Source organism: Oncorhynchus masou, chromosome 28, assembly GCF_036934945.1.
Source record: "Oncorhynchus masou masou isolate Uvic2021 chromosome 28, UVic_Omas_1.1, whole genome shotgun sequence".
Lineage (NCBI taxonomy): Eukaryota > Metazoa > Chordata > Actinopteri > Salmoniformes > Salmonidae > Oncorhynchus > Oncorhynchus masou.
Window position 1 is genome coordinate 6,603,009 of NC_088239.1, and position 26,836 is coordinate 6,629,844.

The window sequence follows — 26,836 nt, forward strand, 5'->3', positions numbered from 1 at the left end:
CATTATACCTCTGATACCACCTTTGTCCCACCTCCAACACATGCGGTGACCTCACCCATTATAACCAGCTTATCCAGAGATACAACCTCTCTTATCATCACTCAGTGCCTGGGCTTACCTCTGCTGTACCCGCACCCCACCATACCCCTGTCTGCACATTATGTCCTGAATCTATTCTACCACGCCCAAAAATCTGCTCCTATTCTTTGTCCCCAAAGCTCTAGGTGACCAGTTTTGATAGCCTTTAGCCGTACCCTCATCCTACTCCTCCTCTGTTCCTCGGGTAATGTGGAGATAAACCCAGGCTCCGCGTGTCCCCAGGCACCCTCATTTGTTGACTTCTGTGATTGAAAAACCCTCGGTTTCATGCATGTCAACATCAGAAGCCTCCTCCCTAAGTTTGTTTTACTCACTGCTTTAGCATACTCTGCCAACCCTGATGTCCTTGCCGTGTCTGAATCCTGGCTTAGGAAGGCCACCAACAATTCTGAGATTTCCATACCCAGCTACAACATTTTCAATCAAGATAGAACTGCGAAAGGGGGAAGAGTTGCAATCTACTGCAGAGCGAGCCTGCAACGTTCTGTCATACTTTCCAGGTCTATACCCAAACAGTTTGAACATCTAATTTGAAAAGTGAACCTCTCCAGAAATAAGTCTCTCGCTGTTGCCGCCTGCTATCGACCCCGCTCCGCTCCCAGCTGTGCCCTGGACAACATTTGTGAATTGATCGATCCCATCTAGCTTCATAGTTCTTTCTGTTAACCTAACCTGGGATATGCTTAACACCCCGGCAGTCCTACAATCAAAGCTAGATGCCCTCAATCTCACACAAATCATCAAGAAACCCACCAGGTACAACCCTAAATCCGTAAACATGGGCACCCTCATAGACATTATTCTGACCAACTTGCCCTCCAAATACACCTCCGCTGTTTTCAATCAGGATCTCAGCGATCACTGCATCATTGCCTGTATCCACGGTCAAACGACCACTCCTCATCACTGTCAAACGTTCCCTAAAACACTTCTGCAAGCAGGCCTTTCTAATCGACCTGGCCCGGGTGTCCTGGAAGGATATTGACCTCATCTCGTTAGTCGAGAATGCCTGGTCATTCTTTAAAAGTAATTTCATCACGATCGATGATAAGCATGCCCCGTTCCAAAAATGCAGAACTAAGAACAGATTTAGCGCTTGGTTCACTCCAGACCTGACTGCCCTTGACCAGCACAAAAACATCCTGCGGTGGACTGCCATAGCATCGAATAGTCCCCACGATATGCAACTGTCCATGGAAGTCAGGAATCAACACACGCAGTCAGTCAGGAAAACAAAGGCTAGATTTTTCAAGCAGAAATGTGCATCCTGTAGCTCTAACTCCCAAACGTTTTGGGACACTGTAAAGTCCATGGAGAACAAGAGCACCTCCTCCCAGCTGCCTACTGCACTGAGGCTAGGTAACACGGTCACCACTGATAAATCCATGATAATCAAAAATTTCAATAAGCATTTATCAACGGCTGGCCGCCATTGTTGGAACCCCTATTACCAGCATGTTCAACTTCTCTTTCGTATCGTCCGAGATCCCTAAAGATTGGAAAGCTGCCACGGTTATCCCCCTCTTCAAAGGGGGTGACACACTAGACCCAAACTGTTACAGACCTACGTACATCCATCCTGCCTATTTAAAGTCTTCGAAAGCCAAGTCAATAAACAGATCACAGACATGCTTTTCTTGTTTTTGTGAAAATGTTGACTGCTGAATGCTAGGCTTAATGCTATGCTAGCTATCAATACTCTTACACAAAAAGGCTTGCGTAGCTATAGTTGAAAAGCATTTTTTGACGGGTGCACCTCAGCCACGCTCTAGGTACTAAACAATATCATAACCGCCATCGATAAAAGAGAGTACTGTGCAGCCGTCTTCATCGACCTGGCCAAGACTTTCGACTCTGTCAATCACCGTATTCTAATCGGCAGACTCAATAGCCTTGGTTTTTCTAGCGACTGCCTCGCCTGGTTCACCAACTACTTTGCAGACAGAGGTCAGTGTGTCAAATCGGAGGGCATGTTGTCTGTACCTCAGGCAGTCTCTATGGGGGTACCACAAGGTTCAATTCTCGGGCCGACTCTTTTCTCTGTATATATATCAATGATGTCACTCTTGCTGCTGGTGATTCCCTGATCCACCTCTACGCAAAAGACACCATTCTGTATACTTCTGGCCCTTCCTTGGACACTGTGCTAATTAACCTCCAAACGAGCTTCAATGCTATACAGCACTCCTTCCGTGGCCTCCAACTGCTCTTAAACGCTAGTAAAACTAAATGCATGCCTTTCACCCGGTCAGCGCCGGCACCCACCCGCCTGACTAGCATCACCACCCTGGACGGTTCCGACCTAGAATATGTGGACAACTATAAATACCTAGGTGTTTGGCTAGACTGAAAACTCTCCTTCCAGACTAATATTACAGATCTCCAATCCAAAATCAAATCTAGAATCTGCTTTCTATTTTGCAACAAATCCTCCTTCACTCACGCCGCCAAACTGACTATCCTACCGATCCTACCGATCCTACTATCCTACCAAACCTCGACTTTGTTGATGATAAAATAGCTTCCAACACTCTACTCAGCAAACTGGATGCAGTCTATCACAGTGCCATCCGTTCTGCCACCAAATCACCTTATACCACCCACCACTGCGACCTGTATGCTCTCGTCGGCTGGACCTCGCTACATATTCGTCGCCAGACCCACTGGCTCCAGGTCATCTACAAGTCCATGCTAGGTAAAGCTCCGCCTTATCTCAGTTCACTGTTCACGATGGCAACACCCACCCGTAGCACACGTTCCAGCAGGTATATCTCACTGATCATCCCTAAAGCCAACACCTCATTTGGCCGCTTGTCCTTCCAGTTCTCTGCTGCCAGTAACTGGAACGAATTGCAAAAATCGCTGAAGTTGGAGACTTATTTCCCTCACCAACTTTAAACATCAACTATCTGAGCAGCTAACCGATCGCTGCAGCTGGACATGGTCCATCTGTAAATAGCCCACCCAATCTACCTACCTCATCCCCATACTGTTTTTATTTTATTTACTTTTCTGGTCTTTTGCACATTAGTAGCACATCATCATCTGCTCATTTATCACTCCAGTGTTAATCTGCTAAATTGTAATTATTCGCTCCTATGGCCTATTTATTGCCTACCTCCTCATGCCTTTTGCACACACTGTATTTCAACTTTCTTTTCTCTACTGTGTCATTGACTTGTTTGTGTTATTGGCTTGTTTATTGTTTCCTCCATGTGTAACTGTGTTGTTGTCTGTGTCACACTGCTTTGCTTTATCTTGGCCAGGTCGCAGTTGCAAATGAGAACTTGTTCTCAACGAGCCTCCCTGGTTAAATAAAGGTGATCTGGTCTACCTGGTTAAATAAAGCTGATCTTGTCTACCTGGTTAAATAAAGGTGATCTGGTCTACCTGGTTAAATAGAGGTGATCTGGTCTACCTGGTTAAATAAAGCTGATCTTGTCTACCTGGTTAAATAAAGGTGATCTGGTCTACCTGGTTAAATAGAGGTGATCTGGTCTACCTGGTTAAATAAAGGTGAAATAAGGTGAAATAAAAAAATAGATACTTGTGTACCTGTTTCCTCCAGCACCTTCACAAGGTCCTTTGCTGTTGTTCTGGGATTTATTGGCACTTTTCGCACCAAAGTACGTTCATCTCTAAGAGACAGAACGCGCCTCCTTCCTGAGCGGTATGGTGGCTACGTGGTCCCATGGTTTTTATACTTGTGTACTATTGTTTCTACAGATGACCGTGGTACCTTCAGGCATTTGGAAATTGCTCCCAAGAATAAACCAGACCTGTGAAAGTCTACAATTTGTTTACAGAGGTCTTGGCTGATTTCTTTTGATTTCCCCATGATGTTGAGTAAAGAGGCACTGAGTTTGAAGGTAGGTCTTTGAAAACATCCACAGGTACACTTCCAATTGACTTAAATAATGTCAATTAGCCAATCAGTAGTTTCTATAGCCATGACATCATTTTTGGGGTATTTTCCAAGCTGTTTAAAGGCACTGTCAACTTAGTGTATGTAAACTTCTGAGCCACTGGAATTGTGATACAGTGAAATAATCTGTCTGTAAACAATTGTTGGGAAAATGACTTGTGTCATACACAAAGTAGATGTCCTAACTGACTTGCCAAAACTATAGCTTGTTAACAAGAAATGTATGGAGTGGTTGAAAAACAAGCATTAATGACTCCAACCTAAGTGTATGTAAACTTCCGACTTCAACTGTATATATTCCTGTGTATTCTGTTTGTCCGTTGCCAGTTCGTGTTGTTTGTCAAGTCAATCAGCGTTTTGTCTCGCACTCCTGGTTTTGACCCTTGCCTGCCCTGACTCCAAGCCCGCCCGCCCGCCCGCCCGCCTGACCACTCTGCCTGCCCCTGACCCTGATCCTTCTTACCGACCTGTACCTTTTCCCCCGCTGGATTTTTGACCTCTGCTGACCCTGATCCTGCCTGCCGTCCGGTACCGTTGCCCCACCTCTGGTTTACTGACCCCTCCCTGCCTTGACCTGTCTATTGCCTGCCCCTATTAGTTCATTAAACGATTGTTTATTCGACGTGTTCGGCGTTTGGGCCTTACCTTCATACCTGATAACTGGTGGTTTTGTCCAAAATTTTCGTTGTGTTATATAGCGAATGTGCCTACTCTGATCTTGGCACATGTGCACTAGCCAACAGCTTGCAGATACAGTGCAGGTAGCCTAGTCTACATGATGAGAATATTTAATGATAAGAGCAAGAATGTTTTTATTTGTCTAACGGCAGCCAAGCATCGGTCACGTCATCAGAATAAGACCCTCAACAGTTACTGGAAAGGATCATCAAGCTCATCACCGTGCACTTTCACCACCCTGTGAAGTCCATCATAATGTATTTCATGTGTAGCCTAATAGAATGCATGCTTTCCCAGATCTGTAGTGGGAGGACCTCACAACATATGACTCCAAGTGTAACTCCAGGTCTATACTTACAGACCAAAAAAATATATCCCACCTTGTCTAGCGTGTTTTGTTGAGTGTTTACCTACAAATCGATCAGGCCTGTCCTGAAATGTACTTTAGTCACATTAAAAGGTTGGATGGAAACCTGCTTAATGTCTGAGATACATTTCACCTATCCTTTCTAAAAACTGGTGGCTCATATCAGAAAGTTCACTGATTGCACCAAATCATTGGAGGTTTGTTGAGGAGCTACCTGTGGCGAACACCTGCTAAATTATCATGAGAATCATGTTATTTATGCTAATGCACATATTTTTTGAAAGGTTTCACTAACGTGACGCCATCCACACAGCCAATCACTGCTAACATAATTCAAGCGAGATCCCTTTTCTTGGATTTTCTACTCGAAACCTTAAGTATCAAGTACCTCAAAAAATGTTATAATATCAACAGCTGTATCCTAAATCTGTCTTGCCTACTACTTACTAAAACTACATACTGTGTACAATAGTGGAGGCTCCTTAGAGGAGGAAGGGAAGGACCATCCTCCTCAGGGAATTTCATAAAAATAAAATTTGTAAAACATTGAAAAATGTTATCCTTTGAAGGTAAAACTGTACTAAATATATACACATCACCAAATAATTTATTAAAACACACTGTTTTGCAATCAAAGTCTACAGTAGCCTCAACTGCGCTCTACAGGGTAGCAACATGGTGTAGCCGGAGGACAGCTAGCTTCTGTCCTCCTCTTGGTACATTGACTTCAATACAAAACATAGGAGGCTCTTGGTTCTCTCCCCCTTCTCTCCCCCTTCCATACACAGAAACTATGACAACTTCTGGAGGACGTCCTCCAACCTATCAGAGCTCTTGCAGCATGAACTGACATGTTGAACAACCAATCTAAGAACCAGAGAATTCATCTAGTACTGAAAGCATAAGCTAAAGTTAGCTAGCACTGCAGTGCATAAAATATGTTGAGTAGTTGACTCAAAGAGAGAGAAAGACAATAGTTGAACAGTTTTCAACAAAATTAATTTACTCGAAACTGAAACTTTCAGTTCCACTTACTTAGCTAGCAAATCCAACTGGCTAGTTTAGTTGCTCAAACAGAAGGATGCGATGTTAGGTAGCTGGCTATGTCCATCCAGCACAACACTGGAACTCTTCCACGTCAAGTTAATGCTTTTGGTTGTATTCATTTATTACTGTAACACTAATGCATCTCAAATTTTTCTCTCAACCTGTGTGCATCTACATTTTAAACTTTCATTCATGCTGTAGGCTAGGTTGTAGCAATGATGGTTATAGGGATAATTTAAGTGTCATGTAGTAGCCTGAACCAATCACTGTTACGTTGAGCTGGGTGAATGGAATATGAATGTCAGTCATCCAATATGCTGTAAAAGAAATTAGGCCATGCTCATGAAGAAACAAAATTGTCCTCCCTCATCAGAAACTGCACTGACCCCCACTGGTGTACTAATCATGCTACATATTATCTAGAATGGACTGTTTAGTAAAAAGGAATGCTGTTGGCAAACAATTTCAACACAGTAGGCTCCTCCTACTGAGAATGTTAACACACTAGGCTCCTCCTACTGAGAATGTCAACACAGTAGGCTCCTCCTACTGAGAATATCAACACACTAGGCTCCTCCTACTGAGAATATCAACACACTAGGCTCCTCCTACTGAGAATATCAACACACTAGGCTCCTCCTACTGAGAATATCAACACACTAGGCTCCTCCTACTGAGAATATCAACACAGTAGGCTCCTCCTACTGAGAATATCAACACACTAGGCTCCTCCTACTGAGAATATCAACACACTAGGCTCCTCCTACTGAGAATATCAACACACTAGGCTCCTCCTACTGAGAATATCAACACACTCGGCTCCTCCTACTGAGAATATCAACACACTCGGCTCCTCCTACTAAGAATATCAACACACTAGGCTCCTCCTACTGAGAATATCAACACACTCGGCTCCTCCTACTGAGAATATCAACACACTAGGCTCCCCCTACTGAGAATATCAACACACTAGGCTCCTCCTACTGAGAATGCGTAATCTAATGTACAGTTGTGGTGATTCCCGCCATTCATTTTGGCACAACACATCACCATATTTGATTATCAGCTGTTGTCGAACACACGTGAGTCTGGAAAGACAGTTCTCTTCCTCAATAGTGTGCCGTGAATTATACGAGATGAAAAGATGAATAACATCCTGGCATTTAAAGCATATTAGATATTCAAAATTTCACATACTATCAAACTTTCTATATTCGTATACCCAAGAATGCGTAATATTCCGAATGTTCAGGTATTCGGACATGGCCAACAGGTTTTGAGCAACGGAAAAAGGAATAGCTTTCAGGAAACCTTCAGAAAGTGAGTAATAGATTAACTCACGTATTAGATCAAATCTGAGTTCCTTGATTTACATAAAGTGATGCCTCAAGGTTCTATGCTCGGCCCACTACTGTTTGCAACCAGTGTGAATAACATTGTTAATGTATATTCATTTGTATGCAGATGCTACAGTGTTATATTCCATCGCTCCATCAGATGGCCAAGCCTTTTTTCACATTTGAAGTCTGCTTTTCAACCACTGCAGAGGTCGCTACTGGAGCTAAAATTAGTGCGGATTGCAAACAAAACAAAATTATTTACCCAGATTTAAATGACACTGTAAGGACTAGTTTAAACGGTATATAAATCTAGTTCCTTCATTCCTATGTACTGCATATCTTGGTATCTGGCTTGATGACGAACTGTAATTTAAAAAAAAATGGCACTGAGCTGGTGAAGAAGTTGAGGTTTATTTGTATTTTTTTACAGAAAGAAAGCATGTCTGACTTTTGATAATAGGAACGATATTGTCCCAGGCCACTTTTATGTCTATTTTAGATTCTGGGGATATTATCTATATGCATGCAGCAACATCTACACTTAAACCCCTAGATGCTGTTTTCAGTTGTGTCCTTTCAGTTTTATTACTGGTGATGGTTCTAGAACTCACCATTGTTCCTTTAGGTTTATTACTGGTGATGGTTCTAAAACTCACCATTGTTCATTTAGGTTTATTACTGGTGCTGGTTCTAGAACTCACCATTGTTCCTTTAGGTTTATTACTGGTGCTGGTTCTAGAACTCACCATTGTCCCTTTAGGTGTATAACTGGTGATGTTTAGAGAACTAACCCACCATTGTTCCTTTAGGTTTATTACTGGTGATGGTTCTAAAACTCACCATTGTTCATTTAGGTTTATTACTGGTGATGGTTCTAGAACTCACCATTGTTCATTTAGGTTTATTACTGGTGATGGTTCTAGAACTCACCATTGTTACTTTAGGTGTTTTAGAACTCACCATTGTTCCTTTAGGTTTATTACTGGTGATGGTTCTAGAACTCACCATTGTTCATTTAGGTTTATTACTGGTGATGGTTCTAGAACTCACCATTGTTACTTTAGGTGTTTTAGAACTCACCATTGTTCCTTTGGGTTTATTACTGGGGATGGTTACATAACTCACCTTTGTTCCTTTAGGTGTTTTAGAACTCACCATTGTTCCCTTAGGTTTATTACTGGTGATGGTTACATAACTCACCTTTGTTCCTTTAGGTGTTTTAGAACTCACCATTGTTCCCTTAGGTTTATTACTGGTGATGGTTACAGAACTCACCTTTGTTCCTTTAGATGTTTTAGAACTCACCATTGTTCCCTAAGGTTTATTACTGGTGATGGTTGCAAAACTAACTCACCATTGTGTTTTGCATCAAAAGAGGGGTTGGACCTCCTTAAATTTAAGGAGAGAGCAACATTTTCTTGTGTTTATCTACAAAGCAGTCATGCAGAAACTTCCCCTGTATATATCATCATTAATTTAATATCGACTTACAAATGACCAAACCCGTCTCAGGCCTGGATAACACTGGCCCTTAGGTCTCCACAGAGTTTGGTAAAGCTGATTGTATTTTTCATGCATTGTGTATGTGGAACAAGTTCCAGAGCTCTCTGAAAGGAGATGTTCCGGTCCACCTTGATTAGTTCAGAGTCATGATCAGAGACCTCTGTGTTGATTAATGTGTCTGTTTTTATTAATATGTTTTGTCATTTTGTATGTTGTATATATGTTTGATGTATTTATGTAGGGATCATATGTAAAAATAGACCCTAGTCTCATTCTGACTTCTCTGTCAAAAATAAAGGTTAAAATAAATTAAATTAAATTAGAATAATTGTAACAGTAATGATTACGGAAAATTTAAGCAATGCATGTCTGTCTCCTCAATTCAACAATGAGAAATTGATTCACTGATGCCTGTCTCCATTGCTGTAGACAAGGATATCACTTGAGAGAGAGAGAGAGAGAGAGAGAGAGAGAGAAAGAGAGAAAGAGAGAAAGAGAGAGAGAGAGAGAGAGAGAGAGAGAGTCTTTGAACTGGCTCAGCTTTCCATTACTCCTGCCTGGCTTTCAGCACCTTCCTCTAAATGGACAATTAGTAAAAGGTAGGACCTATGGCAAGACTACAGCCAATTCAAAGGGCCACAGGATTACAGGTGTTCATGGATTTCTATTAGGCCCAATGCAGCATTCATCTTCACCTTCCAGAAGCTCTTTTCTCTCTTCCTGTCCTGGACACAGTAACACACTATCAACTGTTAATCACGGTGAACCATGAAACATAATCAAGTAGAGAAAGGAAGCAGTCCCTCTGTAGTATAAAGGACTAACTGCTGGTTGAACAGGTCGTGCTATGTAGGAAACGCCTATGGGGAGGAGTTTATTCTTAGCACTCAAACAGAACTGAAGAAAACATTGTGTTTCTAAACACCAATCATTTGATGATGTTCTATGATGTGATGAACAGATGAATAAAAGATTAATTAATCCAGTCTCACACATGTACACGCAGACACACAGACACATACGGGTGGCAGGTTTCCTAGCGGTTAGAGAAGCGAGCCAGCAACTGGAGGGTTGCCAGTTCAAATCCTGGGTCTGACTGGACAAATCTGGTGGGAAGTTAGCTGACTACTGGAGAGTTGCCTGTATGAAATCCTAGATGCCATTGACTGCCATTGTGCCCTTGAGCAAGGCACTTACACCCCCCCCCCACACACACACACACACACAACAGCACCCAGGTGTGGCAGCCCCCCGCCCCTCTCTGGTTGACTTAAAAGCAGAAGTCAAGTGCATATTTTGCTTGGACCAATAAAGTGATCTTAATTGTAATATTTAACACACTCAATCACAGGCCAGAGTGTAGTTGGAATAGGGCAAGACATTATTTAATTTAGGTCAGGCAATGGCTGTGGAAGAGGAGCGTTCATGGTAACTTCTTCAGGATCGGTTTGTAAGTAACAAGAACATATCCCAAGACATAGACATATCTGATATTGACAGAATGCTTACATTCTTGTGAACCCCACTGCACTGTCCAATTTATAGTTGCTATTGCAGTGAAATAATACAATTTGAGGAGAGTGAACATGAAAAAAAGACACATTTGGGCAGTCTTGATACATCATTTTGAACATAAATGCAATGGTTCATTGGATCAGTGTAAAACTTTGCACATATACTGCTCTTTTGGCAAGTCGGTTGGGACATCTACTTTGTGCATTACACAAGTCATTTTTCCAACAACTGTTTACAGACAGATGATTTCACTTATAATTCACTGTATCACAATTCCAGGGGGTCAGAAGTTTACGTACATGAAGTTGACTGTGCCTTTAAAGAGCTTGGAAAAATCCAGAAAATGATGTTATGGCTTTAGAATCTTCTGTTGGGCTAATTGACATCATTTGAGTCAATTGGAGGTGTACCTGTGGATGTATTTCAAGACCTACCTACAAACTCAGTGCCTCTTTGCTTGATATCATGGGAAAATCAAAAGAAATCAGCCAAGACCACAAGTCTGGTTCATTCTTGAGAGCAATTTCCAAGCGCCTGAAGGTACCACGTTCAAATGTACAAACAATAGTACGCAAGTATAAACACCATAGGACCATGCAGCCATCATACCACTCAGGAAGGAGAAGCGTTCTGTCTCCTAGAGATGAACGTTCTTTGGTGCGAAAAGTGCAAATCAATCCCAGAACAACATCAAAGGACCTTATGAAGATGCTGGAGGAAATAGGTACAAAAGTATCTGTATCCACAGTAAAACGATTCCTATATCAACATAACCTGAAAGACCGCTCAGGAAGGAAGAAGCCACTGCTCCAAATCCGCCATAAAAAGCCAGACTACGGTTTGCAACTGCACATGGGGACAAAGACTGTACTTTTTCGAGAAATGTCCTTTGGTCTGATGAAACAAAAATAAAACTGTTTGAACATAATGACCATCGTTGTGTTTGGAGGAAAAATGGGGAGGCTTGCAGGCCGAAGAATACCATCCCAACCGTGAAGCACGGGGGTGGCAGCATCATGTTGTGGGGGTGCTTTGCTGCAGGAGGGACTGGTGCAATTCACAAAATAGATGGCATCATGAGGTAGGTAATACGCTTCTAGTGTTAACGTGCAGAAAACCCAGGCTTATAGAGGAGCAGAAAACTGTGAAGCAGAAATCAGAGCACAGGTTAGAATTGGGTCTAGCAACAGTTGATGGGCCAGGATGTACATACACATTTCCAGATACTAACAGTGATAGAATCAGGGCACGGCAGAGGACAGGGAGAGCTCTGCAGTGTTTTTATGACACTTGAATGTGCGTCAGATGGCGAGAAGATCATATTGTTCAGCAATTTCATCAGATGACATAGAATGTGAAGACGGTGAGAGGTGGTTAGAATAGGATGGGAGGCCAAGAGTCTGTGCAACCATTAGAGAGTCAGAGTCGCGAGTGTGGGAACAAACATAGTCTGCCCAACGATCGGGTAAACAAGCTCATAGTCAGTAAAGAGTGCAGGAGTCATGAAGCAAATAGCACAAAGCACAATAAAAAAGTCAAATTGTAAGTTTAAAGACTCACTCACCCCATTAAAATAACGTGAGAGAGCAGTTCTCTACATGTCCAGTGGGCTTTGAAAGTGTGAGATAAAATCAGCAGCAGTTCAAGCAGGCAATGGGAGTAGGTGTCACACTCGCTCGGGAGAAGCTTTTGCCTGGAGGCTGAATAGGAGAGGAAGCGTTCAACCTTGCCAGACAAGTATGTGGGGGAGTGGACATGTGTCTGAAGCAAAAAAGCTCAACGAAAAACGTTGGGCAATGAAAAAATGTAAGACGGCGGTAAAATTGCTACACAATATGCGATGAAACCACGGCTATTTAATGTTCTACGGTTTATGTTACAGTGTTGTCGTGTCTTTGGCTATGCCGGATTAAGTGATATGACATGCTATTCTATGAAATAAATTATCCCGTAATTAATATTACCCGATTGAGCTAATTATGTAAATGTAATTAACTAGAGAGTCGGGGCACCACAAAATAATATTTATAGAGCTGTTATCTTCCAAATAAACTTTTAAAGACCTAGTAATATTTTACATCAATAGCAGTCAATATCAATCGTCACCTTAATTCAGTCTCATCTGAAAGTTGTAAATTCTTGATTATCTTCACAAACCCTGGCTAACAAGTTGAATCAGCAATACAAAATTGGGTTTAATTATTTATTTACTAATACCTAACTAATCACACAGAATTACACATACACATAATTAGTCATAACTTGATTACAAATTACGTCCTGAAGGAAAACATCCCTAGCGGGCGTAACAGATATGACAGCTTGTTACACCAAAGAAAAGGGGCTGGGTTTGAGTGAAAGAGCGGGAAGACTGAGTAACAAAGGAAGAAGCTGTGCTATCGTAAATACAGTATCTTATGCATTCTAAATTACCTCCCATTTGGAAAAGGAAAATGCAATAAATATTTACTCTGAGCTGCGCTTCAGTAGCTTGGTGGTAGATGGAAGGACGTGTTGCCAAACCGAGTCCTTTGTCCTTTGAAGAATGTCTCTGGTGGTCAATTGGATACGTTGTAGTAATGTCGTTGTGTGATAGACAGGAAACTCTGTCTGTTCCTTCCATACCCTCGTTTGCAGCTGCTGCTGCTAACTCAACGGCGAGGAGGTATCACTTCTGTAGTGAATAAGAGTTCAAAGTTCATACCATTCTCAACCAAAGCTCACGCTGATGTTGACTTCGTTCTGTAGTTATTATCTGAACCATTCTGACATCGGACCGTCGTCCTCACATCCTCGGAACAGGAGGTTATATTGTCGTCAAGGCTTTATATAGGAAGGGAGCAAAGGGGTTTGTTTCATAGATTACAAACTATGTCTCTTCGCGTGGGCGGGCCACTGAGTTAGGCCTAATTCACTCATGAAAACCCAATTCTCACATTTTAGAAGCTAAAATCACATTTCATCTCATCACAAATTATTTCATATTTAAACATTTAAATTGAACAACAATTGCATGTGAATCCGATAACTCTGATGTGTAGACTTTCCACTGTAGAGTTTATGTCATCTCATCATTGATGAGAATGTCTCAGATGACAACCGAACTGACATCATATTCATTAAGTACCACTGCATATGTTTAATTGGTCGGATCACCAGAATATAGTTAATTTCCCCCCACCTTCTGATGTTCCCAGAATCTCTATGTTAACCAAGGTGTTTGCAAATGTAACATCAGTAGGGTAGAGAGAGGAAAAAGGGGGGTAGAGGTATTTATGACTGTCATAGACCTACCCACAGGCCAACGTCATGACAGTGCTTTTGCCAGTGTGCTCTTACAGTCAATAAAGACCTGTACCAAAAGCCTGTACCACACCAATCAGTATGCTCCCCCCTACCATCATCATCGCCTGCAACAAGACAGCGTCTCCTCCTGAAAGCCCAGCATCTGTACAACAAGACAAATTCTCTATCTATCTATCTATCTATCTATCTATCTATCTATCTATCTATCTATCTATCTATCTATCTATCTATCTATCTATCTATCTATCTATCTATCTATCTATCTGTCTGTCTGTCTGTCTGTCTGTCTGTCTGTCTGTCTGTCTGTCTGTCTGTCTGTCTGTCTGTCTGTCTGTCTGTCTGTCTGTCTGTCTGTCTGTCTGTCTGTCTGTCTGTCTGTCTGTCTGTCTGTCTGTATCAACATGGTGAACACCGGTCATGAGCCATTGATGATCGCACTGTTTGTGATGTCACTGGTAATGTCAGCAGGCATAGTGTGCCTGTTGTGCTCTTATAGCAAGGCCGTGTGTCCTGCAGAACGCTATATGAACTCACTCAGCTGGAAATAACTTGTTTTGTTTTGCTCAAGGTGTAGTCTCGGTAGGTCTTTATTTGAAAGAAAACTCTACACAGATAACCCAATGCTGTATAGTCCAATCTTGCTGAATAAGAATAATATTTTTGTTCACATTTTCTTCCTCAAAAGATTCCTGGTTAGGATGGTCAAAGGCTGCATTCTAGATTGACTTAATTCTTCACAGAATTGACAGTGAGTGATCGTGTTCATCTGCTCAGCCCCTCCATTACCATCAATGACACGTCAGATCATCATCATCTGTTCTCAAATTTACACTTAAAAGCTTAGTATTATTCTTGGCTCCTCAAAACCTCTCCATTATCGTTAATGCAACATTTCCTAAAAACCTCAGATCAAGCGTTCTTCCTCGAGTTAGCATGTGTCTCATAAGCTAAGTTCCCAATTCCAATTGGTGACAGATTTAAATGCGAATATTCAATAAAAATCAGCATTAAGAAAATATGTGCCTACTCTGGTCATAGTACGTGCGCTCTAGCCAATAGTTTGCAGATACAGTGCGAGTAGGCTGTGCACGTAGGATAGTCTACATGGTGACATTGTTATGGATAACAACGGCAGTCAAACATCCCATCATCGTGTTTTTTTTTAAAATATATATTTTTTATTTAACCTTTATTCAAACATTGATCATCTTGTCACCAGAACCCTGTGAAGATCACCATAACCTATTTAATCTGTAGCCTAATAAACGGCATGCTTTCCTGGGTCATAGTGGGAGAACCCTACACCATGCCATCGGGGTGGGGGGGTGGGGGGGGTTCTAAGCTGACATGGAATTGTTTAAGAAAGGTCATAGGTTATATCATAAAAACACATTAAATAATAGTTTCCTAAATGGCAGAAAAGATATGGCAAAGATATGGCAAAAATGGCAAGAACAAATCATAAAGAATGTGATTTTGAAGTGTCTGTCCTTTTTCTAAGAGATATACAGTATATAACTAATAAGATATACAGTGGCAAGAAAAAGCATGTGAACCCTTTGAAAATACCTGGATTTCTGCATGAATTGGTCATCACATTTCATCTGATGTTCATCTAAGTCACAACAATAGACAAACACAGTTTTCTTAATTAAACTAATAACACACAAACAATTACACGTTTTCATGTCTTTATTGAACACCCCGTGTAAACACTCACAGTGGAGAGTGGAGAAAAGTATGTGAACCCTTGGATTTAATAACTGGTTGACCCTCCTTCGGCAGCAATAACCTCAAACAAATGTTTTCCGTAGTTGCGGATCAGACCTGCACAACGGTCAGGAGTAATTTTGGACCATTCTTCTTTACAAAACTGTTTCAGTTCAGCAATATTCTTGGGATGTCTGGTGTGAACTGCTCTCTTGAGGTCATGCCACAGCATCTCAAATCGGGTTGAGGTCAAGACTCTGACTGGACCACTCCAGAAGGCGAATTTTCTTCTGTTGAAGCCATTCTGTTGTTGATTTTCTTCTGTGTTTTGCAGTCGTCTTTGCAGGACGGCCACTCCTAGGGAGAGTAGCAACAGTGCTGAAATTTCTCAATTTTTAGACAATTTTTCTTACTGTGGACTGATGAACATCAAGGCTTTTAGAGATACTTTTGTAACCCTTTCCAGCTTTATGCAACAACAATTCTTAATCTTAGGTCTTCTGAGATCTCTTTTGTTAGAGGCATGGTTCACATCAGGCAATGCTTCTTGTGAATAGCTAAATGTTTTTTGTAGGGCAAGGCAGCTCTAACCAACATCTCCAATCTCGTCTCATTGATTGGACTCCAGGTTAGCTGACTCCTGACTCCAATTAGCTTTTTGAGAAGACATTAGCCTAGGGGTTCACAAACTTTTCCCAACCTGTTTCGATGATGTATTCAATATAGACAAGAAAAATACAATGACCTGTGTGTTATTAGTTTAAGCAGACTGTGTTTATCTATTGTTGTGACTGTGATGACGATCAGATCAAATTTGATAATCAATTTTTGCTGAAATCCAGGTAATTCCAAAGGGTTCACATGCTTGTTCCTGCCACTGTAAGAAAGCTCAAGAAATTATATATTTTTACACACCTTATGTTTGTTGGAACAAAATTACCTCCATACTTCCATTCATTTGGATGAGTTACCTTCAGACGAGTCCGATGACACTTGTGGGGGTCTTGGAATATGGAGAACACCATCGTATTCGTGAAAGTCTTGCTTTTCTACAGTGGCGTCATATTTGTAGCCCAAACGGTTCAGACACTACAGGCGTTATCGCCTTCAGATGAGGCCCGTGAGATTCTCCCCTTCCTATAGAGCGGTCATATTAGTTAATAGGCCATTCTGTTTTTACAGATGTTTTTGTGAGAACACTGGGATGTCTCCTGGATTGACAAACAGAGCTTTAGCTCGGGTCATTTTCAATTGCAGATACGAAAGAGAGGCTGTGAATTGAGACACGGAATAAACCAGATAATTAAGATCTTAAACCGGTTTGTTTAATTATGTTTCTTAGATTGATGCCCTAGTGTGTCAATAGACTCTAGAAATATATTAAACGCATATTTGCTTATAAAGGCATTTCCACTGCAATTTCTCTCATAATTCATTTTAAAGACACAAAAAAATCTCACTGTGTCGAATGAGCAAGTTTACATTTATTTTACATTTAAGTCATTTAGCAGACGCTCTTATCCAGAGCGACTTAATGATCTGTCAGATTTTTTTGGGGGGGGGTATATAGTATGACTTTACTAGCATAAAAACTGGATGGAAACGTGGTTATTGCCTCATTGTTCTCATACGTACACTTAAAAAGCTTAGTATTATTCTTGGCTCTAGAACTGGGAATTTGGGCAATAATGCTACACATTTGAATACAATCACGTGTAAATCCTTGTGGTGTCGGTCTGGTAAAGTATCAGGCTGCTGTCTACCTATTTCCATGGTAATTGATTCTTATCTGAGCAAATATGCCATTTCAATCAATCAATCAATCATTCAATCAAATCTGACACGGATTTAATTCAAATGAAGTCAAGTCTTTGACATACTTTAATAACCTTGTGAAAATGTTACTGGGCTTTACACAAACCCCTGACTAGGGCCCCATGAGGGTAAATGTGTTCAAAAGGGGAAACAAATGTGGTTATATTGAGGACACATGTACCATTGTGACATCATATCCAGTTAAAAGATTCATTAATTGATTTAATCTAAAAATGAATCCATTTGCACATCTTAAAATAAGCTAAAAACGTATTTAGATAAAGGAATGATTCACAAAGATATTGGCATTCTCCACAGCACAATGTAATGGCAACAGAGATCTTAAAGGAGAGAGAGACATCAGGCCCCTTGACCCCCAGAGAAGCAGGATATTGATTGGTTTGTATTGTCACTAGACTCTGAAATCATCACAGATTAAACCCAAGGTGCAACCTGGGTAATTACACACGATCCTTAGTCTTCAAGGTATGTCAATCTCCTCAGGCTTATTAATCAGTTATATTGAAAGAGAATGTTGCAGCTCTCTGCTTGTGTGTGTGTGTGTGTGTGTGTGTGTGTGTGTGTGTGTGTGTGTGTGTGTGTGTGTGTGTGTGTGTGTGTGTCATATCAAAATCAAATGTTTTCACAGAAACCCAGCCTAAAACCACAAACAGCAAGCAATGCAGATGTAGAAGCACGGTGGCTCGGGAAAAACTCCCTAGAAAAGCAGGAGCCTACAGTAGGAAAAAACCTAGAGAGGAACCAGGCTCTTCTGGCTGTGAGAGAGAGAGAGAGGGACAGAGAGAGAGAGAGAGAGAGAGAGAGAGAGAGAGAGGGACAGAGAGAGAGAGAGAGAGAGGGAGAGAGAGAGGGACAGAGAGAGAGAGAGAGAGAGAGAGGAGAGAGAGAGAGAGAGAGAGAGAGAGAGAGAGAGACAGAGAGACAGAGAGAGAGAGAGACACAGATAGAGAGAGAGAGAGAGAGACATAGAGAGAGAGAGAGAGAAAGAGAGACAGAGAGACAGAGAGAGAGACAGAGAGAGAGAGAGACAGACAGAGGGAGGGAGAGAGAGACAGAGAGAGAGAGAGACAGAGAGAGAGAGAGAGAGAGAGAGAGAGAAGGGGGGGGGGGGAAACAGCAGGTCCCGGACAAGGTAGCAGGTCTTCACCACACCCTGTATCATCGGTCTTGTCAACCGTGGATAATTAGTTTCCCTGTAATGTCATGTCATGTCATGTAATATAATGTAATGTAATGTAATGTCATGTAATGTCATGTCATGTCATGTCATATAATGTAATATAATGTAATGTAATGGCATGTCATGTCTACTGCATGATGAATTTATGGATGTATTCATCAACAAAGTACAGATATTGACGTTTCCAGTAAATCAGGAAATTAAAAATCAAACATATTTCAGTTTCTGTTTTAATAAGTATCAGCCCATATCATGTTACCAGTATACTGTGTACTTATTTCAAACCCCTGGTGACCCTCTGATGACCCCCAGGAAGGACACACACCAACATTACATAAAACTGATCATCATTCATGAGACATATAACATGTTGTAAACTGTATTAATCAAAACATTCCAACAACATGGGCTGGACGTTTTGTTCTTGTTAAAGTTATAATGCTCTACTTGAACCGAGATTTTAATTGGTCCTCTTGCTTCAATTTGTTTCTTTCCTGAACTGGAATCAAGTGAGAGTTTTGCCAAAAATATAGCTCTATCACAGAGAAGAAGACATAGAGATAATCTGGAACATTCTACAGCTGTTTTTTTGGAGGGGGAGACAAATTCATGCAGTGTAAATAAAAGATTTTGAAGACAGTATGAACGTATTTATCTACTTCAGAAGCTATATATTTTCCCACAGCCGTATACAACAACACATCATGAAGCACATTGGTGCCCTTCTGAACTGTCCACCAGGTAGACATACCACAGGCCCATACACAGGGTTGGGCCCTGCCAATGTACTGTCTGATGCACAACAATGCCGTGTGTCCTCGTTACAGTAGTGTTGTTTCTTCTTTTGAAATGCGTACGTCCTCCATTAGACAGGGACATGTCATCAATGTTGAATAAAGGAGCCCGCCTGCGCAGCTGGAATATTCCGTGTTTCATGTCTAGACCGGGGGGATACATCTGACAGGAACCCTAGAGAGGCAACTAGAGGAACTCGTTTCACATGCTCAGTCACTGTCGAGGCAAAGATAATGCCCCATATGCACACCATGCTGGACTCATTATGGAAATACATTTTGTCCGTGTCGGCCAAGTTTTTTATGTAGCGAAGGAGAAATGTACATTTTATATTATGTCTCCTGTCCTCACATCGTATCTCTCTCTCTCTCTCTCTCTCTCTGTCTCTCTCTCTCTCCCTCCCTCTCTCTCTCTCTCTCTCTCTCTCTCTCTCTCTCCTCCCTCTCCCTCTCTCTCTCTCTCTCTCTCTCTCTCTCTCTCTCTCTCTCTCTCTCTCTCTCTCTCTCTCTCTCTCTCTCTCTCTCTCTAATTTAGATGTGTGTGCGCGTGCATGTGAATGTGTGTGTGCATGCAGATGGATGACAGTAGGGCCACAGTACATGACGGGGCAAGATTAGTGTGGTAATGAAGTGTATCTGGGTTCAGAGATATGATGCTCTCTGTTGACTGGTCCTGCTCTACAACTTATTCTCCTCTCTGTTGACCCAGCCACATTACACAGCTCTCCTCTCCTCTCCTCTCCTCTCCTCTCCTCTCCTCTCCTCTCCTCTCCTCTCCTCTCCTCTCCTCTCTGTTGACCCAGCCACATTACACAGCTCTCCTCTCCTCTCCTCTCCTCTCCTCTCCTCTCCTCTCCTCTCCTCTCCTCTCCTCTCCTCTCCTCTCCTCTCCTCTCTGTTGACCCAGCCACATTACACAGCTCTCCTCTCCTCTCCTCTCCTCTCCTCTCCTCTCAACTCCACTCCTCTCCTCTCCTCTCCTCTCCTCTCCTCTCTGTTGACCCAGCCACATTACACAGCTCTCCTCTCCTCTCCCCTCCTCTCCTTTCCTCTCCTCTCCTCTCTCCTCTCCTCTCCTCTCCTCTCCTCTCCTCTCCTCTCCTCTCCTCTCTGTTGACCCAGCCACATTACACATCTTCCTCTCATCTCCTCCAACCCTCTCCTTCCCTCTCCCCCACCCCTCTCCTTCCCTCTCATCTCCTCCACCCCTCTCTTCCCCTCTTCTCCCCTCTACTTCTCCCTCCTTCCCTCTCCCCCACCCCTCTCCTCCCCTCTCCTCTTCCCCACCCCTCTCCTTCCTCTCCTCCACTCCTCTTCTCCACTCTACTTCTCCCACCTTCCCTCTCCTTCCTCTCCTCCACCCCTCTTCTCCCCTCTACTTCGCCCTCCTTCCCTCTCCTTCCCTATCCACCCCCCCTCTCCTTCCTCCTTCACCCCTCTCCTTCCCCATCCTCCACCCCTCTCCTTCTCTCTCCCCCACCCCTCTCCTTCCCTCTCCCCCACCCCACCCCTCTCCTTCCCCCTCCTCCACCCCTCTCCTTCCCTCTCCTTCACCCCTCTCATTCCCTCTCCCCCACCTCTCTCCTTCCCCCTCCTCCACACCTCTCCTTCCCTCTCCTTCACCCCTCTGCTTCCCTCTCCTTCACCCATCTCTCCTTCTCTCTCTTCTCCTCCACTCTCCTTCCCTCTCCTCCATCCCTCCTTCCCTCTCTTCCTCCCCCTCACCATCTTACTCCTCCCCTCCCTTCCTTCATCTCTCCCTCTGAGACTGGAAGATGTTAATTCCCCGAGCCATTTGGTCCTGTCTGCCCTGGCCTCAGCCTTGATTCAGCCTGGCCTCAGCCTTTATTCAGCCTGGCCTCAGCCTTGATTCAGCCTGGCCTCAGCCCTGCCTTGATTCAGCCTGGCCTCAGCCTTGGTCAGCCTTGATTCAGCCTGGCCTCAGCCTTGATTCAGCCTGGCCTCAGCCTGCCTTCAGCCTGGCCTCATTCAGCCTGGCCTCAGCCTGCCTCAGCCTGGCCTTGATTCAGCCTGGCCTCAGCCCTGCCTCAGCCTGGCCTCAGCCTTGATTCAGCCTGGCCTCAGCCTTGATTCAGCCTGGCCTCAGCCTTGATTCAGCCTGGCCTCAGCCTGGCCTCAGAGCCTTCAGCCTTCAGCCTGGCCTCTCCTCAGCCCTGCCTCAGCCTGGCCTCAGCCTTGATTCAGCCTGGCCTCAGCCTTGATTCAGCCTGGCCTCAGCCTTGATTCAGCCTCAGCCTGGCCTCAGCCTTGATTCAGCCTGGCCTCATTCCTTGATTCAGCCTGGCCTCAGATTCAGCCTGGCCTCAGCCTTGATTCAGCCTGGCCTCAGCCTTGATTCAGCCTGGCCTCAGCCCTGCCTCAGCCTGGCCTCAGCCTTGATTCAGCCTGGCCTCAGATTCAGCCTGGCCTCAGCCCTGATCAGCCTGGCCTCAGCCTGGCCTCAGCCCTGCCTCAGCCTGGCCTCAGCCAGCCTTGATTCAGCCTGGCCTCATTCTTGATTCAGCCTGGCCTCAGCCTTGATTCAGCCTGGCCTCAGATTCAGCCTGGCCTCAGCCTTGATTCAGCCTGGCCTCAGCCTTGATTCAGCCTGGCCTCAGCCCTGCCTCAGCCTGGCCTCAGCCCTGGCCTTCAGCCTGGCCTCAGCCTTGATTCAGCCTGGCCTCATTCTTGATTCAGCCTGGCCTCATCCTGGCCTCAGCCTTGATTCAGCCTGGCCTCAGCCTTGATTCAGCCTGGCCTCAGCCTTGATTCAGCCTGGCCTCAGCCTTGATCAGCCTGGCCTCAGCCTTGATTCAGCCTGGCCTCAGCCTTGATTCAGCCTGGCCTCAGCCTTGATTCAGCCTGGCCTCAGATTCAGCCTGGCCTCAGCCTTGATTCAGCCTGGCCTCAGCCTTGATTCAGCCTGGCCTCATTCAGCCTGGCCTCAGCCTTGATTCAGCCCTCAGCCTTGATTCAGCCTGGCCTCAGCCTTGATTCAGCCTGGCCTCAGCCTTGATTCAGCCTGGCCTCAGCCTTGATTCAGCCTGGCCTCAGCCTTCAGATTCAGCCTGGCCTCAGCCTGCCTCAGCCTGGCCTCAGCCTTGATTCAGCCTGGCCTCAGCCCTGATTCAGCCTGGCCTCAGCCTTGATTCAGCCTGGCCTCAGCCTTGATTCAGCCTGGCCTCAGCCTTGATTCAGCCTGGCCTCAGCCTTGATTCAGCCTGGCCTCAGCCTTGATTCAGCCTGGCCTCAGCCCTGGCCTCAGCCTTGATTCAGCCTGGCCTCAGCCCTGACTCAGCCTTGATTCAGCCTGGCCTCAGCCTTGATTCAGCCTGGCCTCAGCCTTGATTCAGCCTGGCCTCAGCCCTGCCTCAGCCTGGCCTCAGCCTTGATTCAGCCTGGCCTCAGCCCTGCCTCAGCCTTGATTCAGCCTGGCCTCAGCCTTGATTCAGCCTGGCCTCAGCCTTGATTCAGCCTGGCCTGGCCTCAGCCTTGATTCAGCCTGGCCTCAGCCTTGATTCAGCCTGGCCTCAGCCTTGATTCAGCCTGGCCTCAGCCTTGATTCATTCATTCAGCCTGGCCTCAGCCTTGATTCAGCCTGGCCTCAGCCAGCCTGGCCTCAGCCTCAGCCTGGCCTCAGCCTTGATTCAGCCTGGCCTCAGCCTTGATTCAGCCTGGCCTCAGCCCTGCAGCCTGGCCTCATTCAGCCTGGCCTCAGCCTTGATTCAGCCTGGCCTCAGCCTTGATTCAGCCTGGCCTCAGCCCTGCCTCAGCCTGGCCTCAGCCTTGATTCAGCCTGGCCTCAGCCCTGCCTCAGCCTGGCCTCAGCCTTGATTCAGCCTGGCCTCAGCCTTGATTCAGCCTGGCCTCAGCCTTGATTCAGCCTGGCCTCAGCCTTGATTCAGCCTGGCCTCAGCCCTGACTCAGCCTTGATTCAGCCTGGCCTCAGCCTTGATTCAGCCTGGCCTCAGCCTTGATTCAGCCTGGCCTCAGCCTTGATTCAGCCTGGCCTCAGCCTTGATTCAGCCTGGCCTCAGCCTTGATTCAGCCTGGCCTCAGCCCTGCCTCAGCCTGGCCTCAGCCTTGATTCAGCCTGGCCTCAGCCCTGCCTCAGCCTGGCCTCAGCCTTGATTCAGCCTGGCCTCAGCCTTGATTCAGCCTGGCCTCAGCCTTGATTCAGCCTGGCCTCAGCCTTGATTCAGCCTGGCCTCAGCCTTGATTCAGCCTGGCCTCAGCCTTGATTCAGCCTGGCCTCAGCCCTGACTCAGCCTTGATTCAGCCTGGCCTCAGCCTTGATTCAGCCTGGCCTCAGCCTTGCCTTCAGCCTGGCCTCAGCCTTGATTCAGCCTGGCCTCAGCCTTGATTCAGCCTGGCCTCAGCCTTGATTCAGCCTGGCCTCAGCCTTGCCTCAGCCTTGATTCAGCCTGGCCTCAGCCTTGATTCAGCCTGGCCTCAGCCTTGATTCAGCCTGGCCTCAGCCTTGATTCAGCCTGGCCTCAGCCTTGATTCAGCCTGGCCTCAGCCTTGATTCAGCCTGGCCTCAGCCTTGATTCAGCCTGGCCTGGCCTCAGCCTTGATTCAGCCTGGCCTCAGCCTTGATTCAGCCTGGCCTCAGCCTTGATTCAGCCTGGCCTCAGCCTTGATTCAGCCTGGCCTCAGCCTGATTCAGCCTGGCCTCAGCCTTGATTCAGCCTGGCCTCAGCCTTGATTCAGCCTGGCCTCAGCCTTGATTCAGCCTGGCCTCAGCCTTGATTCAGCCTGGCCTCAGCCTTGATTCAGCCTGGCCTCAGCCTTGATTCAGCCTGGCCTCAGCCTTGATTCAGCCTGGCCTCAGCCTTGATTCAGCCTGGCCTCCTTGATTCAGCCTGGCCTCAGCCTTGATTCAGCCTTGATTCAGCCTGGCCTCAGCCTTGATTCAGCCTTGACTCAGCCTTGATTCAGCCTGGCCTCAGCCTTGATTCAGCCTGGCCTCAGCCTTGATTCAGCCCTGACTCAGCCTTGATTCAGCCTGGCCTCAGTCTTGATTCAGCCTGGCCTCAGCCTTGATTCAGCCTGGCCTCAGCCTTGATTCAGCCTGGCCTCAGCCTTGATTCAGCCTGGCCTCAGCCTTGATTCAGCCTGGCCTCAGTCTTGATTCAGCCTGGCCTCATCCTTGATTCAGCCTGGCCTCAGCCTTGATTCAGCCTGGCCTCAGCCTTGATTCAGCCTGGCCTCAGCCTTGATTCAGCCTGGCCTCAGCCTTGATTCAGCCTGGCCTCAGCCCTGCCTAAGCCTTGGTATCAGCCTGGCCTCAGCCTTGATTCAGCCTGGCCTCATTCTTGATTCAGCCTGGCCTCATCCTTGATTCAGCCTGGCCTCAGCCTTGATTCAGCCTGGCCTCAGCCTTGATTCAGCCTGGCCTCAGCCTTGATTCAGCCTGGCCTCAGCCTTGATTCAGCCTGGCCTCAGCCTTGATTCAGCCTGGCCTCAGCCTTGATTCAGCCTGGCCTCAGCCTTGATTCAGCCTGGCCTCAGCCTTGATTCAGCCTGGCCTCAGCCTCAGCCTTGATTCAGCCTGGCCTCAGCCTTGATTCAGCCTGGCCTCAGCCTTGATTCAGCCTGGCCTCAGCCTTGATTCAGCCTGGCCTCAGCCTTGATTCAGCCTGGCCTCAGCCTTGATTCAGCCTGGCCTCAGCCTTGATTCAGCCTGGCCTCAGCCTTGATTCAGCCTGGCCTCAGCCTTGATTCAGCCTGGCCTCAGCCTTGATTCAGCCTGGCCTCAGCAGCCTGGCCTCAGCCTTGATTCAGCCTGGCCTCAGCCTTGATTCAGCCTGGCCTCAGCCTGGCCTCAGCCTGGCCTCAGCCTTGATTCAGCCTGGCCTCAGCCTTGATTCAGCCTGGCCTCAGCCAGCCTGGCCTCAGCCTTGATTCAGCCTGGCCTCAGCCTTGCCTGGCCTCAGCCTTCAGCCTGCCCTGCCTCAGCCTTGATTCAGCCTGGCCTCAGCCTTGCCTGGCCTCATTGATTCAGCCTGGCCTCAGCCTTGCCTCAGCCTGGCCTCAGCCTTGATTCAGCCTGGCCTCAGCCCTGATTCAGCCTGGCCTCAGCCTTGATTCAGCCTGGCCTCAGCCTTGATTCAGCCTGGCCTCAGCCCTGCCTCAGCCTTGGTATCAGCCTGGCCTCAGCCTTGATTCAGCCTGGCCTCAGCCTTGATTCAGCCTGGCCTCAGCCCTGCCTCAGCCTGGCCTCAGCCTTGATTCAGCCTGGCCTCAGCCTGGCCTCAGCCTGGCCTCAGCCTTGATTCAGCCTGGCCTCAGCCTTGATTCAGCCTGGCCTCAGCCTTGATTCAGCCTGGCCTCAGCCTTGATTCAGCCTGGCCTCAGCCCTGCCTCAGCCTGGCCTCAGCCTTGATTCAGCCTGGCCTCAGCCTTGATTCAGCCTGGCCTCAGCCTTGATTCAGCCTGGCCTCAGCCTTGATTCAGCCTGGCCTCAGCCTTGATTCAGCCTGGCCTCAGCCCTGACTCAGCCTTGATTCAGCCTGGCCTCAGCCTTGATTCAGCCTGGCCTCAGCCTTGATTCAGCCTGGCCTCAGCCTTGATTCAGCCTGGCCTCAGCCTTGATTCAGCCTGGCCTCAGCCTTGATTCAGCCTGGCCTCAGCCTTGATTCAGCCTGGCCTCAGCCCTGCCTCAGCCTGGCCTCAGCCTTGATTCAGCCTGGCCTCAGCCTTGATTCAGCCTGGCCTCAGCCTTGATTCAGCCTGGCCTCAGCCTTGATTCAGCCTGGCCTCAGCCTTGATTCAGCCTGGCCTCAGCCTTGATTCAGCCTGGCCTCAGCCTTGATTCAGCCTGGCCTCAGCCTTGCAGCCTGGCCTCAGCCTTGATTCAGCCTGGCCTCAGCCTTGATTCAGCCTGGCCTCAGCCTTGATTCAGCCTGGCCTCAGCCTTGCCTCCTCCTCAGCCTTGATTCAGCCTGGCCTCAGCCCTGAGCCAGCCTGGCCTCAGCCTTGATTCAGCCTGGCCTCAGCCTTGATTCAGCCTGGCCTCAGCCTTGATTCAGCCTGGCCTCAGCCTTGATTCAGCCTGGCCTCAGCCTTGATTCAGCCTGGCCTCAGCCTTGATTCAGCCTGGCCTCAGCCTTGATTCAGCCTGGCCTCAGCTCTTGATTCAGCCTGGCCTCAGCATTCAGCCTGGCCTCAGCCTTGATTCAGCCTGGCCTCAGCCTTGATTCAGCCTGGCCTCAGCCTTGATTCAGCCTGGCCTCAGCCTTGATTCAGCCTGGCCTCAGCCTTGATTCAGCCTGGCCTCAGCCTTGCCTTCAGCCTGGCAGCCTGCCTCAGCCTTGATTCAGCCTGGCCTCAGCCTTGATTCAGCCTGGCCTCAGCCTTGATTCAGCCTGGCCTCAGCCTTGATTCAGCCTGGCCTCAGCCTTGATTCAGCCTGGCCTCAGCCTTGATTCAGCCTGGCCTCAGCCTTGATTCAGCCTGGCCTCAGCCTTGATTCAGCCTTGATTCAGCCTGGCCTCAGCCTTGATTCAGCCTTGATTCAGCCTTGATTCAGCC